Source organism: Triturus cristatus, chromosome 11 (genome assembly GCF_964204655.1).
Source record: "Triturus cristatus chromosome 11, aTriCri1.1, whole genome shotgun sequence".
NCBI lineage: Eukaryota > Metazoa > Chordata > Amphibia > Caudata > Salamandridae > Triturus > Triturus cristatus.
The window spans coordinates 196,457,786-196,475,459 of NC_140594.1; positions in this window are offsets into that span (position 1 = coordinate 196,457,786).

Here is a 17,674-nt window from a genome sequence, read left to right on the forward strand (position 1 = left end):
TCGTCAATATTGTGACAGAGTAAAACGTCTGCCATTTTCTAAATCAGGCTTAGAGTCCTCTTTTGGTAGTAGGCAGTAATGGACATTTCCACCAAAAATTGACAGCTGTACCATCTACCCACTTCGCAGGTCCCTTGTCTCATTTCTAGATCAAGGAAATTGGATTTTCTGATGAGGGCTCTGCTCTTCGACTCTGCAATCAGGAAAACAGCTGTGGAAACCTAGAGGAAGTGGTGATTTCTTTGGATCGGCCAAATTACTTAGGTGACCATCTTAAGCTACTCCTGACAGATTTCATCTATCAATATCATATCAACATGGATGACCTAGATGGAAAAAGTCACAAATGTTTTCACCATGCTGAATGTAAACTTACGGAGCATTGCTTGGTTATCAATAAGATACCAGGGTAAGCAACATTTTGCAAAATTACAATTAATTATGTGAAATGCAAATCCATCATTCTGCTGTAATTACCTACTGATGGTCACTAGTAGGTATTTATAGTTAGGACGTAGTTTTCATAGGAAAAGCGTTTTTTGATTTGCCAATTACTTTAGCGCCATTTGACGAATCTTTGCAAACGTTTCAAAATTAATGGGGCAGTAACGTCAGCTGCTGTTATATTTCATATCGGTGCCCTAATATAGGTCCAGGGAACATCGTACACTTTCCCTACATCAGCTCCCATAATTTCATATGAACGAGCCTTACAAGGACATAACTGCAAATAAGGACAGAATGCCTTATAGGGACATCACGCCTAATAAGGACTGTAGCCTTTTATGGACTAAACCTTTCACCTAGTTCCATGCCGAGGGTGGGTTTTTCCCAATCGATATTGCTAAGACATCATCTTTAGCACATATGAATAATTGATGAGTACACTCTCCAGGAGGCATACTTCACCTCTCCCATCGACGCACAAGGGTTAATCCCCAACGTTATCCTCATACTGAACAAAGGGTAACACACGTACATAGACTGTATAAGTACAGCAACCCTTGCTATCAGAAGGCAGGAGGGAACCAAGACTTCAAGACCAACACACTGACCAGAGACGCTGCAGCTCCGGCATGCCATCGCTCCAGCTGACAGTGGTCTGACGATCCCTTGTGGGGTGTCCAGCTCAAGTCCAGGACAAAGTCCCACACTCTCAATATTCAGATATGGGGGTTCGACTCTATCCTAGCTGGATTCTTGGGTCAAAGGCTCTTAGGCTCTGTAGCACTTACTCACATGCTACGTACACTTAGGTACATCTAGTTAGGCATCTTAGGATTACGCACATTATTTTTATAAATGCATTTCATATTCATGTATATATTCGTGACTACTGCAACATGGTAGAACAGTACTATTCCTTTTTATTCACTGTACTACTGGTTCTATATCTCTGCTACTGTGTTACAGTTGTAACAGCGCACTTATTCAACATGAGAAGAACAATAAATTCTTATTGTAAAAATGCTCGACTGTTTTTTCTCTGTATCTCTCTGAGAGCAAAACAAGCATGCATGAGTGACTGGGTGAAAAGTAGAATATTGTTTCCACGAGTCTGAGGTTATTGTGTTCTGAGGTTGCCAAAAACTAATCTCTCTGATAGCAGGAGATTCAAGTGGCACTGCAAGGTAGCTAATGTAAACCATAGGCTAACATATGCGGCGGGGGTGCACAGAGTCAGTCTGCCACCAGACCCACAGTATATGTTATCCGTAAACAGTGTAAGTCCTATTAGGACTACACTACACTGCTGCCTTGAAAATTTTGGAGTGATCTGTCAAGCGGGGACCGAGAACAAGGGGGTCCCAAAACACCTTTTCTCCATGTTATTTTCCTTAGGAAACTTGACGAAGCTACAGGCGAACTGCTTAACGGAATTACATCAAATTTGGCAGAAGGGAGCTCTTGTTCCAGAAAACCCTCTTTTTGTTGAATGGTGTAAATCCATTCAGTAGTTCCTGAGAAATGATTGGTTGCCAACACTTTAAACTGCGAAGTGTTGGCAGCCGTCTTGTGACTCGGTAGAACCAAGTCACAAGCAAATTGTTTAAAAAAAAGAAAGGGGGTAGGGTAGAAACACCCTGGCCCCTAGGCCAAAAAAAAGCATTTAAAAAACATAATTCGGTGGGAATTGTGCACTTCTTTTACTTTGGGTCCCCAGGTGGGCCAGGTCCTGAGGGAAATTAAAAGTAAAGATGCTGGAGAATGCGTGGCCCCCACAACCCCAGGGACTGCCACCTCCCCTGGGCTAATAGTTTGATTCATTTGTAGGGCCAACACGGCCCCCTGCAGCCCCAGGGACCGCCACCTCCTATGGGCTATATTTTATTAGGGGACCGCTACATCCCCTGGGGCTACTATACAAAAATTCAGGTGGGGCCATGTGCCCCCCGCTGCCCCGGGGACTACCACCTCCCCAGGGCTATTTTCTAAATGGGAGGGGGCCTGCGTGGCCCCCCGCCTGAAGCTCCTGAGGTGCACACACCGAGACATTGCAGTTTGCTTTGGGATAGCATACCAAACAGTGTGCTCTGCTTTGCATTTTGCTCTCGCTTCTTCAAAGTGGAGCACACTTTGCTTTTTACTACCAGGGAGCTGCATTATAGCAGCTCCCTGGGTGTAAAAAGCAATGCCGGCTCCAGTAGGAGGCAGGAGCCGGCCGGGACACGCAGCCCCTCTCCCTTAAAAGAAAATAATACAAATTTTAAAAAATGGCCAGGGTCCCGGGAGATGGGGAACCTGGAGCTGAATTTGGCCTGTGGAGGGGGCCTCTTCCCTTCACAAATAAATATAAACAAAGACCTAACCATGGGGCATGGGGTCACTGTGGCAGAAATTGGCCTAGGGGGGGTCGAGCAGCCCCCCTCTCATTTCATTTAATAACAAAGATGAAACAATGGATCAGGCCTTCGGGGATGGGGTCCTTTCGGGGCCAAAAATTGTCAAGGAAAGGGGGGCCACACAGTCACTCTATCTCAAAGTTTTTTAAATGGAAGCGGGCAACTGGCCGGATGCCTGACCCCCTTTCTCCACAACTCTGCAAATGTGCCACCTGGCGCTCTTGGTGGAGGAGTGAAGTCCCCTTCGTTGCTGAGGGGTGGTCGGATGCCATGTCCCTTTCTCCACCACTCTGCAAACACGCCTCTCAGCTCACTGTTTGTGGCAGGATGAGGTCCCCTTTAGTCCTGATGGCCTCAGGACTAAAATGGACTTCATCCCCCAAGCAGCAGTGCACCAGGAGGCACGTTTGCAGAGTGGTGGAGAAAGGGGGCGTGACCCCTGACCACCTCTCAGCAATCCAGCTGTGTGGGACTTACTGGAGGTAACAGGAGGGCAAGGACCCTCAAAGCCATGGTGACTTCATTTCCCAAATAGTAGTGTGCCAGGAGGTGCGTTTGCAGAGCGGAGGAGAAAGAGGGCATGGCCACCAAAGACCTCTCAGCAAACCCACTGTGTGGGACATGCTGAAGGTATCAAGGAACATCAATAGCTAAGGGGACTTCTTCGTCCTACTAGTAGTGCATCAGGAGGTGAGTTTGCAGAGTGGTGGAGAAAGGGGGCGTGGCCTGCTATTACATCTCAGCAATCCTGCAGTATGGGACTTACTGGAGGTAATAGGAGGGGTAGGAAGGACGTCCTTGGGGGCTAACTACCCCCCCTGTTACCTCCAGTAAGTTCCACCCAGCAGGATTGCTTAGTTGTCAGAGGCCACGCCCCCTTTCTCCACCACTCTGCAAATGTGCCTCCTGGTGCACTACTAGGTGGGCTATAATTTCCCCTTGGCTCCAGAAGGACCTTCGGGGCTAAGAAGCCCTCCTGGTACCTCCTGTAAGTCCTACGCAGCGGAATTCATGAGAGCTGGTCAGAGGCTCAGCCTCCTTTCTCCACCACTCTGCAAATGTGAAGTCTAGTTAAAAAACCTTATAACTTCACAAAAAAAACAAAGGTTACAGGGACTTATAATTAGGAATTAGCATTTAAAAATCCTTAGAAATTCACTGAGAAAACCAAGGGTTACAAGGACGCTATAGTTAGGAATTAGCATTTAAAAAACCTTAGAAATTCACAAAAAAACAAAGGTTACAGGGACGTTATAGTTAGGGTCAGATTTAACTGATACAAAACCAGTGAAAATCAGCTGTTATAGTTAACTATAACTTGCGCACCCGCAATGCACTGCTTATGACCTCACATAGTACATCACTCATGACATGGTCAGTAACATCACTCATGACATCACTGATAACATCTTAAATTACATCACTGATGACATCATCCACAGCATCTCTGACGCACCCACTCATACCCCTATAGAATCTTTTATACACTCACTGCCACTCCCACGCAACCATTTACAAACCCATTTAAAGAGCCATACAAGTACTTACACAACCACTCACTGATTCATAGATCTACACACACATCCACTCACTCACCCATACTGCCACTCATAAACCCACTCACTCACAAAAACAGCCATTGACATATCCACACAAACACCCATACATGCACTCACACACTGAGTAAGTCACCCATAGAACTACTCACACACCTAGACACTCACCTATACAGTCAATCACACAGCAACCTACTCACCAAATGTCATGATCTGATTCCTTAGGAACAGTACTCCCAATATGCCCACCTTCTGGCAGCACTGATTCTCCATACATGAACAGGATGTCGGAGTAGCCAGATGAGGAGAAGGGAATTAGGGAGAGTACTGCAGGGCGGAAGACATGGAACAAGACAGTATGCAATTCAACACCACACTGTGACAGGCAGCTATACAGCTGTTGTGGTTAATAGTTTGTGCATTGCAATAGAGGGGAACGAATGTGGCCTAATGGCTAGGGCGGTCGACCTCGGAGCAGGGAAACCGGGTTCGAGTCTCGGCAGGGACGCTCAACATTCTGTGATTCTGGGCACTTAATCTCCCCTTGCCTAACAAAAATGAATGAGTGCATCTGTAACGTGACTAGTGCTCATGTAAGGCACTCAGATACCTTCGGGTCTAGTTAGCGCTATATAAAACTTCACACAAAAAAATAGTCCTTACCTGGGAATATAAAACTATATCCAAACAGATTAAATGGCTTGACTTTACTTCTGCTGTAGTCTTAATATAAACTCCTGAGATAAGTCACATTATAAGGTCACATCATCTTAAAATATCTCACAGAAAAGCAGTAGAAGTTGTTGCCTTATTTAGTTGTGAGGCAAGACTGTATTATGAGCACCAAAGTGTCAACAGATACGACTCTGCAAATGTTTACCGAATATGTCAATGTAACAGATGATCTTTCTGCGATATCAAGTTAAACACTGATTTCTGACATAACTGTGTTCACCAAGTAATGGTTTTGTATGTCTTTTTGCCTTTTCTCAACAATTACTGTTTTGTTTTCTGAATAACCCCGGGTGGAGTTGGCGGAGTACCACTAGGCGGAGTTCCACAGAGCTAGGGAAAAACTCCCTGCCTCCACCCCCATAAAAAAATATATAAATAAAAGAAGAAAAAAACACTTACCCCTGCTGTGGCATCTCCGGACTGCCCTCCTCCTTCTTGCCAGGGTCTCTCTCACCGTCTCCTCCTCCTCATATGTCTTGCAAGAACTGCACATGCGCAGTCCTACAAAGACATACGTCTGATGTAGGGATTTGCGTGGCTGGACAAGGAGACGGCAAGAGAGACCACGGCGAGGAGAAGGAGGGCAGCCTGGAGGCACCACAGCGGAGATAAGTGCCTTTTTCCTCTTTTTTGTGTGCCACAGCAGAGGTAAGTGCCTTTTTTACCCTTTTTTTGTTCAAGGGGGTCTGGCTTACTCCGCTCTGCTGCGGAGTTGGGGTTTTTCCGTAAACTACGTGTTCTGAACGGAGCGCGGAGTAGGCAAAACTCCACAAACTCCACTGGTGGAGCGGAGTTCTCCGCCTGGGCTTGCTTTTGAATGCCAACTGCGGCAATTCTGGAACATGCCTCCCACCTGTTTCCGAGAATCTCTAACAATGCTCAACAGCCAAAATTGAAGATTTGCGATCTACTGTGATCCACTCTCTATCTCTCCAATGTTAGAACTTTGTGTGCAACTTCAAACAAGAAGCCGCTCCAAGCTACACTTTCTACAGAATCTCTTCAATAACGAGCAACCGTTAGCAGCTGCCTTTTATACCCTTAGACCACACCCAAGATGGTGGTCATTCTTCTGTGCTATTCCATAACCTTCCATAGCACAGCCACGGCCACTGCTGCTCTGAGGAAAGAACATTTAACATAACATAATAATAAACAAACAATGTGCAACAAGGGGTGTAGGATGGACTTAAACCTTCACTACCTAAAACCATATGATGCTCTGTATTATAGTCAGTGCATGCATAAATAGCAATAGAGGCAATTAGAGCATAAACAGAGCTGTAGGCACTCACTGTCTGTATCATAGTAAAGGACACATAGCAGATATAAATCCTGGGTGAATCATGACAATTGAACCATGACATTTAACCATGACACCCAAACAGTTACTCACACACCAACTTACTTACTCATACAAATAGTAACACATACTCACTCACCTATACAGTCACTGACAGAAGCATGCACTCATCCATATAGCCACTCTCACATCCACTCACTCACACATACAGTCACTCATATAGCCCGTTACTCACCTATGCTTTCAGAAACCCAGTTACTCACCCATACTGACACATGCACTCAATCACGACACAGCCATTCAGACCCTCACTCACCCAAACAACTTCTCACACACCCATACAGTACCCCATATAGCCACTGACTCACCCAGTCACTCCTCCGTACAGGCAGTCACACACTTCCTTACCCACACACAGAGACCCCCAGACAACCATAGAGGTAGGAAGACAACCAATCAGTCACCCATATAGGGGAAACAGCCTTTACAATGAGGGTTTTACCTCATGCCTTTACCACGCATTTTTAAGCATGCATATGTTTACCACGTACATGCCTTTACAACGCATGCCTTTACCAAGGATTTAAGGTAAGTTGGGAGCATGGGGTCTCCCCCCCACAAATACATTCTTTTTAAAAATAAAAACAATACATGGTAATGGCATGCGTTGTAAAAGTATGTTTGTGGTAAAAACATGTGTGGTAAAAAATGTGTGGTAAAGGTATACAATGTCTTTACCTGTGTTGTACCATCATACAACCCCATATAGGCATTCATGTACCCACCAACACACTCATACAACCACTTAAACATCAACTGACAGACAGATACACATATTCACACAACCAGTCACTCAACCATACATTCACTGAGACACCTAATCACTCACTTATACAGTCAGTCACACATCCACTCGGTCATTCATACAGCCACTCATACACCCACTGATTCACCAATACACCTTGGTATATATATTTAACACTCATAAACTTTAAACAAACACTCACAGTCACTGGATGATGTCATCAGTGATGTCATCAGTGATGTCATTTGAGATGTCATCAGTGATGTCATGAGTGATGTCACTGACAATGTCATGAGTGATATAATATGTGAGGTCATAAGCAGTGCATTGTGGGGTGTGAGTTATAGTTAACTCAGGTAACTATAAAGGCTGAATTTCTCTGGTTTTGTATGAGTAAAATCTGACCCTAACTATAACGTCCCTGTAACCTTTGTTTTTTAGTGAATTTTGAAGTTTTTTTTAATGCTATTTGCTAACTTTAAATTCCTTGTAACCTCCGTTGTTCTCAGTCAATATATGTATAGGTAGGTACAGATATAGATATAGATATGGTTATGGCTATATATCACTCACCTGGACCCAGTTCCGGCTCCAATACCGGCAGCACAGCCTTTAATGAATGCATGAGTCCAATCAATTAAATCTCGTTATCCTTATTCATTGTGTACTCTTAAATTAATCCATTGCTTTTTACTGCCATTTTTCTTGGTAATCTTCAACTAATTTTACTCATTGTAATTCAATGAAAGGTAGATCAAACACACACAGGAGGCAAGATGATATCCAAGTGTCACGTGATTTATTGTGTTACCTAATTCATTTCGGGGCGTATCCCTTCGTCAGGGGTATTTAAAATACACAAATTAATAGATGTTTACATCAGCATTATATTTCTGTCTTTCTCCAACTCACATAATTAAAATAAACATTATACTCGTGATTCGTATACTGAGCATCAGAAAACGCTCAAAGGCGACACCTCTAATTAAATAAAATAAAAGAGCAACAGGCTATTTGTAACAGTGCCCTTGAAAAACCTCCCGAATCCTGGTAACATTCCTCTATCTACTAAATAGCCCCCCCTCCCTCATTCGACTGGCTCATTTTCCTTGAAGTTAAAAAATATATGCTTGGGAATGCCTAATGTAATAACGTTCTCCTTCGCTTACCGTAACAGATATAATAAATCCTTCAGGGATAAAAAAGTTGCAACACCTCGCTTGCTGCCATCTTATTCTTCACGCAAACGTGTTCCATATTTTAAGCGTTTAATGAGTGCGCACGCACACATCTATCTCCCTGTAATATTAAAGAAACCGTGTACTTCTCAACTGGTTCTTTATACTCGTCACAACGCGCCAATTAACTTCAGGTGCTTCAACAGATGCATCTCACTCAAAACTAAAAAAACTGGCTTCCGGTTTTCTTGAAAAAAATGGAACAGACATTCATTCAGCCTCAAAGAACTGCATTGCCCAGAATCCCATATGGTGTATGTTTTCATAGCCTTAACCCTCATCAACAACCCCGTTGCTCGTAAAGTGTGCCATGAGTTTAAAACAATGTAACGTGAACCAGCACATCGCATCGGCATGAAGGTACAGTTCAATGATGCTCATAAAATTAACATTTCTTTTGAACTTTGGAGAATCGTAGTAGCTTGTTGTTTCACTGAAATCCATCTAACGTGACAAAAAACGGCTCCTGTGTGTTTCAACACTGTTTCAGTCCTTTGCTGATCAATCTATAAATCACTCGTTTTTCTGTGAATAATCCAAGTCTGTCCGAGGGTGCAAACTCGCAGGTAGGACGGTGATTATTACAATAAGAACATGAGTAGCGAGATGCACACCAATCTTAATCTTAAACATTATCCTGAAACTTGTCAAATTCGTACTTGTAGGCGTGCATGCCTGGAAAGCGCTCTGTCCAATTGCGCTGCTAAATGAACAAAACTCCTGGACCCAATTCCGGCTCCAATACCGGCAGCACAGCCTTTAATGAATGCATGAGTCCAATCAATTAAATCTCGTTATCCTTATTTTTTGTGTACTCTTAAATTACTCCATTGCTTTTTACTGCCATTTTTCTTGGTAATCTTCAATTAATTTTACTCATTGTAATTCAATGAAAGGTAGATCAAACACACACAGGAGGCAAGATGATATCCAAGTGTCACGTGATTTATTGTGTTACCCAATGCATTTCGGGACGTATCCCTTCGTCAGGGGTATCTAAAATACACAAATTAATAGATGTTTACATCAGCATTATATTTCTGTCTTTCTCCAACTCACATAATTAAAATAAACATTATACTCGTAATGCGTGGGTGAGTCGTGCATGGGACTACAAAGGTTCCAGCCTGGAGTCTAAGTCCGCTGGTGTCTCCGTCAGAGGTGTCAGACAGATGTCCAACTCGCATTCGCCTCCGCAGAACAGGCATCGGAAGACAGGTACGATACAGTCCTCAAAGACTGGTCTGAAGGATAAGAACCAGGAAGCACTTAGTTCTCGTAGGAGAGGTGCACCGAGATGCTGTACCATGTGCTCACTGTAATGTCTTTATGTTTATGTTTATGTTTATGTTTCTTGCAATTTTTATAGCGCACAACTACCCGAGGGTGTCTCGGCGCTCAGTATACAGAACGTTAGCTATGGTGAATTTTAATATGAGAATAGCCACGTTTTTAATTTCTTCCTGAAGCTGATAAGTGTAGGGGTCATTTTGATGTGAAGGGGAAGTGCGTTCCAAAGTCTGGCTGTGGAGATCGTGAAGCATCTGTCACCCCAGTTGGCTTTTTTTGTTCGTTTAACTTTGAGCAGACAAGCTGAGGAGGAGTGTAGCGTTCTAGGATTTTCAAGAGGGCAGAGGACGTTTTTAAGAAACTTTGGGCCTAAGTTGTTAATGGCTTTATAGGCAATGCACAATGCCTTAAACTTTGTGCGGCTCCTTACTGGGAGCCAGTGCAGTTGTTTGATATACGGAGAGATGGAAGTGAACTTAGGAATGCGCAATAAGATTCTAGCTGAGGCATTCTGAACTAACTGTAGCCTGTTAAGGACTTTATCCTGGGCGTTCAAAAGGAGGGTGTTACAATAGTCAGTTTTGGAAAAAACCAAAGTGCTAATTAGGGTTTTGCCGGCTGAAGTGGGAAGGTAGGGCAAAAGTTTTTAGATTTTTTTCAAGCTGAAAAAGGATGAGGAGACCACAGAGTTGACATGGTGATGGAAGGTCATTTTATTGTCAAATGTAACTCCAAGATTACGAACCTTGGTGACCGGTTCTGGTGGAGGTCCAATCTCAGTTGACCACCATTGGAGGGACAACGTAGGTTCCAGTTTCCCGAATGTCATCACCTCTGTCTTGTCAGAGTTTAATTTGAGACAGTTTGATGACATCCAGGAAGTGATTGCCAGCATTCCTTTTTGAAAGTTTGCGGCAACTGTTGCTCCGTCATTGTGTACGGAAAGCACCAATTGGGTGTCATCGGCGTAGGTCGTAAGAGCAATGCCATATGACTTTATCACCCTCGCTAAGTCCGAAACATAAATGTTAAACAGTGTCGGATTTAGCGAGGAGCCCTGTGGTACTCCGCAAGGGAGGGTGAAAGTATGGGAGGTGAAAGGGCCCATTTTTACTGTCTGTGAACGGTTAGCTAAGAAGGAGGCGAGAAGTTCTTTAGCCTTGTTCTGAATGCCTATAGCTGAGACACGGTCGATCAAGGTGGCATGATCGACCGTGTCAAAGGCTGCGGAGAGATCTAGCAGTATTAATACTACCGCTCCTCCTTTGTCCAATGTCATGCTTATTTCATCTGCCGCTTTTATTAAAGCAGTTTCGGTTCCATGCCCCTGTCTAAACCCCAATTGGGTTTCGTCCAATAAGTTGTTATTATCTATGAATTTGGAAAGTTGAATATTCATAGTTTTTTCAAATATTTTAGCTGGGAAGGGGAGACACGCGATAGGTCGATAGCTAGCTGGGAGAAGGGGATCAAGAGTGGATTTTTTTAGGAGTGGCTTAATGATGGCCTCTTTCCAGACTGAAGGATATAGTCCGGTGGTGAACATAGCTTTCCAGGAGAGTCTTCGCAATCTCGCTGGCGGATGGTTCATCCATTGCACAGCAGGTAGACGATAATCAGAATTCCAGCTACAGCAAGCAGTATCAGAGGTAGACCCCCGAAAATATTTCCAAACATGGGGTGTTTGAAGTTAGAAATAATTCCGAGAATAGTCTGGAAAGTGCTAAGGAATCCGGACCCTATGGTCTTAAATAGATGTATAATGCCACTCGTATCTGACATATTAAAGATATGTCCCACCATTTCTACGAAATGTAGGGGGTAGTTTGCTCAAATTAGTGCCTGCATCTTGGTCGAGGTCCTTGCAACTTGAAGTTCAAAGGTTTCTCGAGCAAAGGTCAGTGGCATGGTTTTCTGTAAAAGCATGGCTTTCATTCAGCTCAAAGCATCAAACTGTATTAGCGAAACATTCAGTGATGGCCATACTAGCGCCTTCCTAACAGTATTTATCGGAGGAAACAATACTTGCATACAGCAAGTAACCCTGGTGTTCACGGTGACCAGATTTGCAACGCCTGGAAGCATGCACAAAAAACCTTGATCATTCAGCATCAAGTAACTCCCATTCGAAAGTAACTCGAACACTGGCGATATTACGGCAGCTGGTGTTCCTTTCATGTGGCAAGACAGATTTGAAACTGAACCATTACAGGCAAAACGATATCTTGGCATATGAGAGAACTGCTAAAAGCGTTCTTGCAGTTGGTACCACTAAGAAACACCTCTCCGGCATCGAAATCTATATGGTAAATCTCAGAATTTCTTAATGTATTCTTTACCCAATTTTTCTTATCTGCCTGCCTGCCTTTGATCAAGGCAATAATGAAACTGAATTGTAGTGACAGGGAGAGTGATTTGTAGGGGTGGGCGGAATTTGCTAAAGCGACTTTCGCAAATTATCGCAAAAATGTTACAAATCTCCGCAAACACGCGGAAATATCACGAAGATGCGGAAGTTTTTTTCCCGCCCGTTCGCGGTATTTTCTGCGTGGTAGCGGCTCGCCAACTTACCCATGTGGTTGCTCGCGGGCGCGGCCATCTTGTTTTCACTCTTCTCGCGGTGCATGATCGCGAGAAGAAAGACGTGACCGCGCGATACATGACGTTACTGCGGGCGCAAACTGTCGCGAGACAGCGCAAATGGCTACCAACAATCCAACATCTCGTGGAGAACGCGACCGGATCGGGAAAACTTGTCAGCGAACGCGGGGATTCAGGTAAGGTGATCGCGCGCGCGCGAGAATGTATTATTTTACAGCGCGAGCAAGAAACAAATTATCGCTAAGCTGCGGAATGAGGAAATTTTGACATTTTCGCGCTCTCCGCGGAACGCGAAAATGTCAAATTATCGCAATTTCCACGAGCGGAATGGAAATTTAGCCCAGGCCTAGTGATTTGGCCATGGTTTAGCCACTCAGTTAATAGTAATTCAGCTACTGTAAATGGTAGTCTGTCCAGTTTTTCAATTTGCAGCATTGTACATTTAGCTCCCCTTAGTGCCATTTCAATCTGTGTATCAGATAGATTGTATTCTGAAAACAGGGACATACTGTTTAGAAAACGCCAAGGCACAAGGCCTGCAAGCAAAGATTGTAGGGTCCAGCTCAATAACATAATAGAACGTAACTGTGACTGGCCGTGTTGTAATATGGCTAAATCCTATTCCAGTATGTCAATAGCAGAAGATACAATGTTGCCCAATGAATATACTCTGGATGTCAAAGTAGTCAACCCATTATCCACCACAGCAAAAGCTATTTCTAAGTTTATATGGTCTATTTCCCATATTCTCTCTGTGGCTTCTTGTTCGGCACTCTTCCAGATTTCTTAATAGGCAGCATAAATGCCTGCATATATGAAATGTTTTTGACGTTGCTTCCTAGGTCCTAGTAAAAAGTCCCTAAGATCCATGTCTTATGACAGTAAAGATAAGTGTTTCACTTCCGTAAGTGTTGAGGTTTCTAGCCAATCTAGGCACAACTTCCCAACACTATAGGAGGTCACTACCCCTGGATGCTCTCTCTGTACATATTGTGGATCTGGCCTACGCATACTGAGTTCCTTGGTGATGTTCAGGAACCGTTTCTGACATTTGTTTGTGTCTAAAGGCCAAACCACCCACTCCTTCCAATATCGGTCTGATCTATTGTACTGTAGTATGTCATCAACTGTAGCCCCTTCCTTTGTAGAAGAATTATGCCATCCCTGTGTTGGTGTAGGTAACCTTGGAGTGTTCAGGTCCTTTATCTTGGCTATTCCAAGACAGGATGTCTGTTGCACATTATCATTTAAAAAGATCATCTGTTGTGGAATGAGGCATGCTCTAAATAGTGCCTCTGTACCCTGGACTTGCCAGTTCCTCGAAAAAATGCAGCAGCTTTCTCAAAATCAGACAGCATTTTATTAACTGTTTCAGTGTCCCAATCATCAGAAAATGTACTGGAGGTAATGATATCACTCAAAGATATTTTAAATACATGATTTAAGTTCTGTCGGGCCGAAAATGTTGAAATCAACCTTGTCCCATAATATACCATCGGGTATAGGACCTGCTGTAAAGTCCACTGATGACAAGTCTCTTCGTTCACAATGTGATGATGTGTGTGGCTTCAGGAGGATGTTGACCTTTCGGGCTGTGGAATCTTGTTGAAGATAATGTCCATTAATAACCATACTAAAAGTCAATACTAAACCTAGCGATAAAAGAAAAAACATTATCCCAGAAATTACCCAGAGTTCAATCCAAGGCGACACCAGGTATGTTTTTTGAAGAAAGAGAAGAACGTTCTTTAATTCTTGCTTGAATGGTGTTTTGGCTGGCGTTGTTTCTGGCTCGCTTGGATCCAGAGAAAACCTCAAAGTTAATGAAATAGTCAGAAGCCGTTTGATCAATTGTTGGAATTGCATCGGGATTAGTTGAAATGCTATTTTCCTCTTTAGGAGGCATGTTGATGTAGACGTCTGTATTAGGTCTAATTGCAACTTGTGAATTATTCTGTTTTTCATTTAGAATTTGATTGTCTGGTTCAAGTGGAACAAGTTCCATAGCATTGTCGCTTAGTCCTTCATTCCTTACAGGTGGCTCTTCAAACGTGATGAGTCTTTCTGTTTGAACTTCTTGGATTGTAGCTAGAGGAGGACATCTGCTACATCGGAGCCCACTAGGCCTACTATTTATTAACGGCCACATAGTTTGGTTTGATTAAGTCAATTGAGACAAATCTTTTCTCATTTTTTCCGGCAAGAGGCGGGAGTAGCACAGTTCTGGTTCCGTGTACTGCAAGGATTGGTACAGGTTTTCTGTAAGAGGGTCAAAATTCCTTTTTTGTCCACAATTTTCTCTCTGACCAGATCCCCTATATTTTGGATCCAGACAGGTCTTACCGTGACTACCTTGACATCCTCAGTGGTGGTCTGCTTTAGATGGACATTGCTTTGTTTTGTCCTGGATTCTTTTAGGTCCTGTAAAACAGCCAAACGATCATGGATGTCAAATGGTTTTTCATCCGCCACTGCACCTTCACAAAGAAGAACAGGTACCCACATTTGTTTCCCAAAGAGGACCTCATATGGAGTGATACCCCCTAGAGAGCTTCTTGGCTGCTTATTTAATGCCCGCTGTACCCCATAAAGGTATGTGACCCAACTACCACCCTTGCCTAATACCCTAGCTGTTAAAGATTGCTTTAAGTCTCGTTTTTTTCTCTCCACAACAGAATTTCCCTCAGGATGTTATGGAGATGAGAACCGCAATGCTACGCCCATTCCTTCCATGGCCTCTTTGTAAGTCTGAGAGCTAAACGCAGGGCCTTGGTCAGAGTGTAACGTGCTAACTGCGTATATACCAATAAAATCTTTTATAACAGTTCGAGCATCAGCAGAACGCTGAGGCCAAACCCATAGGAATCTGGAGCATGAATCCACTGCCAACCATGATATACCTGTAAGCCCTGTCCGTTTGTAAGTCAGTGGTCCAAGTACACACATGCAAGTGGTTTGTCAGATTTTAGTAATGCGTGTAACGGTGGAGCCTTTCATCTGCTGGCAGATGGCACATTTCAAGACATAGTCTTTAGTTCGCTTAGCTAACCCTGGCCACCAATAGTGCTGTTTCAGTAAAGAAATAGTCGCTGTAACACCTGTGTGCGCAGAGCCCAAACCCTCGTGTGTAGCTAATATTAAACCTTGCCTACGATCCATATTTGGTATTACTCTATCCTCCACTCCAGGAACTGAGCATATGGAATGTTTTGTGTATCTAACTTTTAGGAGTATTTGAGTGGACATTTTTTAGGTACTGCTGGGCTGCCTTTGCGTGAAGCGATGACAGCTACCATTATATCTCCGTCTATTCTCGTTTTAGAATGAGTCAGCGCAACTACGGAAGCCATGCGAACAGCCCCCTTTGCAGCTTCATCAGCCAATGAATTCCCTTCAATGTGAACGCCATCACGTTGATGACTCAATGTATAGATCACGTGAGTTCTCGGTGGCTCGGTTTTCAACTCTGCTGCCTGTTCCCATAGCATTTTATGCCTAATTGTGCAACCTTTTACATCCTTAAACCCTTTTTGTTCCCAATGCTGTAAGTACTCATTGTACGACTGTACACAGTAAAAAGAATCACACACGATTAGTGTGGGGAATTTGAGATCCGTATTTACAAGTGCTAGTATCAGTACTTTTAATTCTGCCAAGTGAGCCGTGCAGTCTCCTAGAGATTGCGTATTTGTGCAGCTAGGATGAAACTTACCATCACACATGCGACCTTTAACGATAGCACATGCCAAAAAATATTGCTGCTTGCTTCCTATCGCCAGTTGAGCAGATCCGTCAGTGTGAATAATATATTCATACTGGTTAAGAGGCAAGATTTCATTTGGTAGAGGATATTCTTATTGCAGGAATGCTTGTGTTTTTAAGCTTGCATCAAATCTGTATTCAACATCTGTTGCAGTAAGAGTATTAGCCCATTGTATCCATCTTGGATGTAACGCTTTCCCATTCAGGATGCTGGCTTTTGTAACAGCTTCAAAAGCTGGTACAGGAGTTACGACAATAATGCGTTTCCCGGAGCCAGTGCTCTTTCTCTTGCTACAGAAGTCTGAACGGCTGTCAGAATTTTTCTGTTGAAGTGAAAAGCATTTCTGCATTTGTGTACAGGTGGGATTTGTATGCGATTGGTACAGTTTCTCCTTCATTGAAAGTTAAATAAGTGTACCCACTTTGACCCGCAATTATTTGGATCACCAAGTGGTGTACGTTTACGTGTGTCTGTAAGTGTTTGAAAGCAATCATGTCTTCCTGGAGTCATAGAAAGGTTTTACCATTTGTGCAGAATCTAAAATGTATGTTCTGCCAAAATGTAGGGATCCTAGTATTGATTGTAAATTTTTCAATGATTTGGGAGGCTGGAGCAGTGCACACTTTTCTAAAAAGTTAGCTGCCAGACTTTTGCCTTCACTTGAGAGCTCATATCCCAAAAATAGGACATTGAGGTGGGCTATTTTCAATTTTTTTAAGTTGTTTGTAGCCCTCTGTGGCAAATCCCATAATAATGGTGCTTACCCTGCTCAAGTGCCTCTCTAAGTCGTCGTCTTTCAAATAAATATCATCCACATAGGACAACACTTCATCAAATTTTTGAAGTAACTCTGTTACTCTGGCAGATAAAACCCCAGGGCTATTTTGGTACCCTTGGGCGAGTCGATAAAATTGTCGTTGTGACCCTAACGCACTGAAGGCTGTTAGATACCTGCTTTCCGGTGCTATATTTTGGCAGAAAATTCCATTTGAGATATCAAGTGTGGTTTTGTATTTTTTGCGAACGTTATTCATTAATGCGGCACCTGGTGCATTTTGGACAGCAAATGTCTTTGTGCATGAGTTTAAATGTCTGTAATCTAAAACTAGACTATATGTATTGTCAGGTTTAGCTACAGGAAACAAAGGATTGTTCATTGGAGGGGTACATTTTGCAATGAACCCCTGGTATTCAAGTTGATCTAAGATCTCCCTGACCTGTTTTTTAGCTTCTTGCTTTATTGGGTATTGCCTCTGAGCATTAGGTGAAAATTTTAACAGAATCACGCGGTAGATTGAATTCTCATCCCACCCTGCGTGATTTTTGTACAATGCCAGGGCTTGGGCTACTGCCCACTCCTGTGCATATGTAGGTTTAAGGTGAAAGTGAACGTGGTTGGAAAATGTAGGAAAAATACACTTTCTCCCCTAGGACACTCTATTACGAATGCAGGTGGCCAATCTTGTTCTGCTAACTGGATGTCATAAGCAGATGATAAGTTCTTCCAAAAAAGACCTTTTACTTTCCTGGGCTTGTCCCC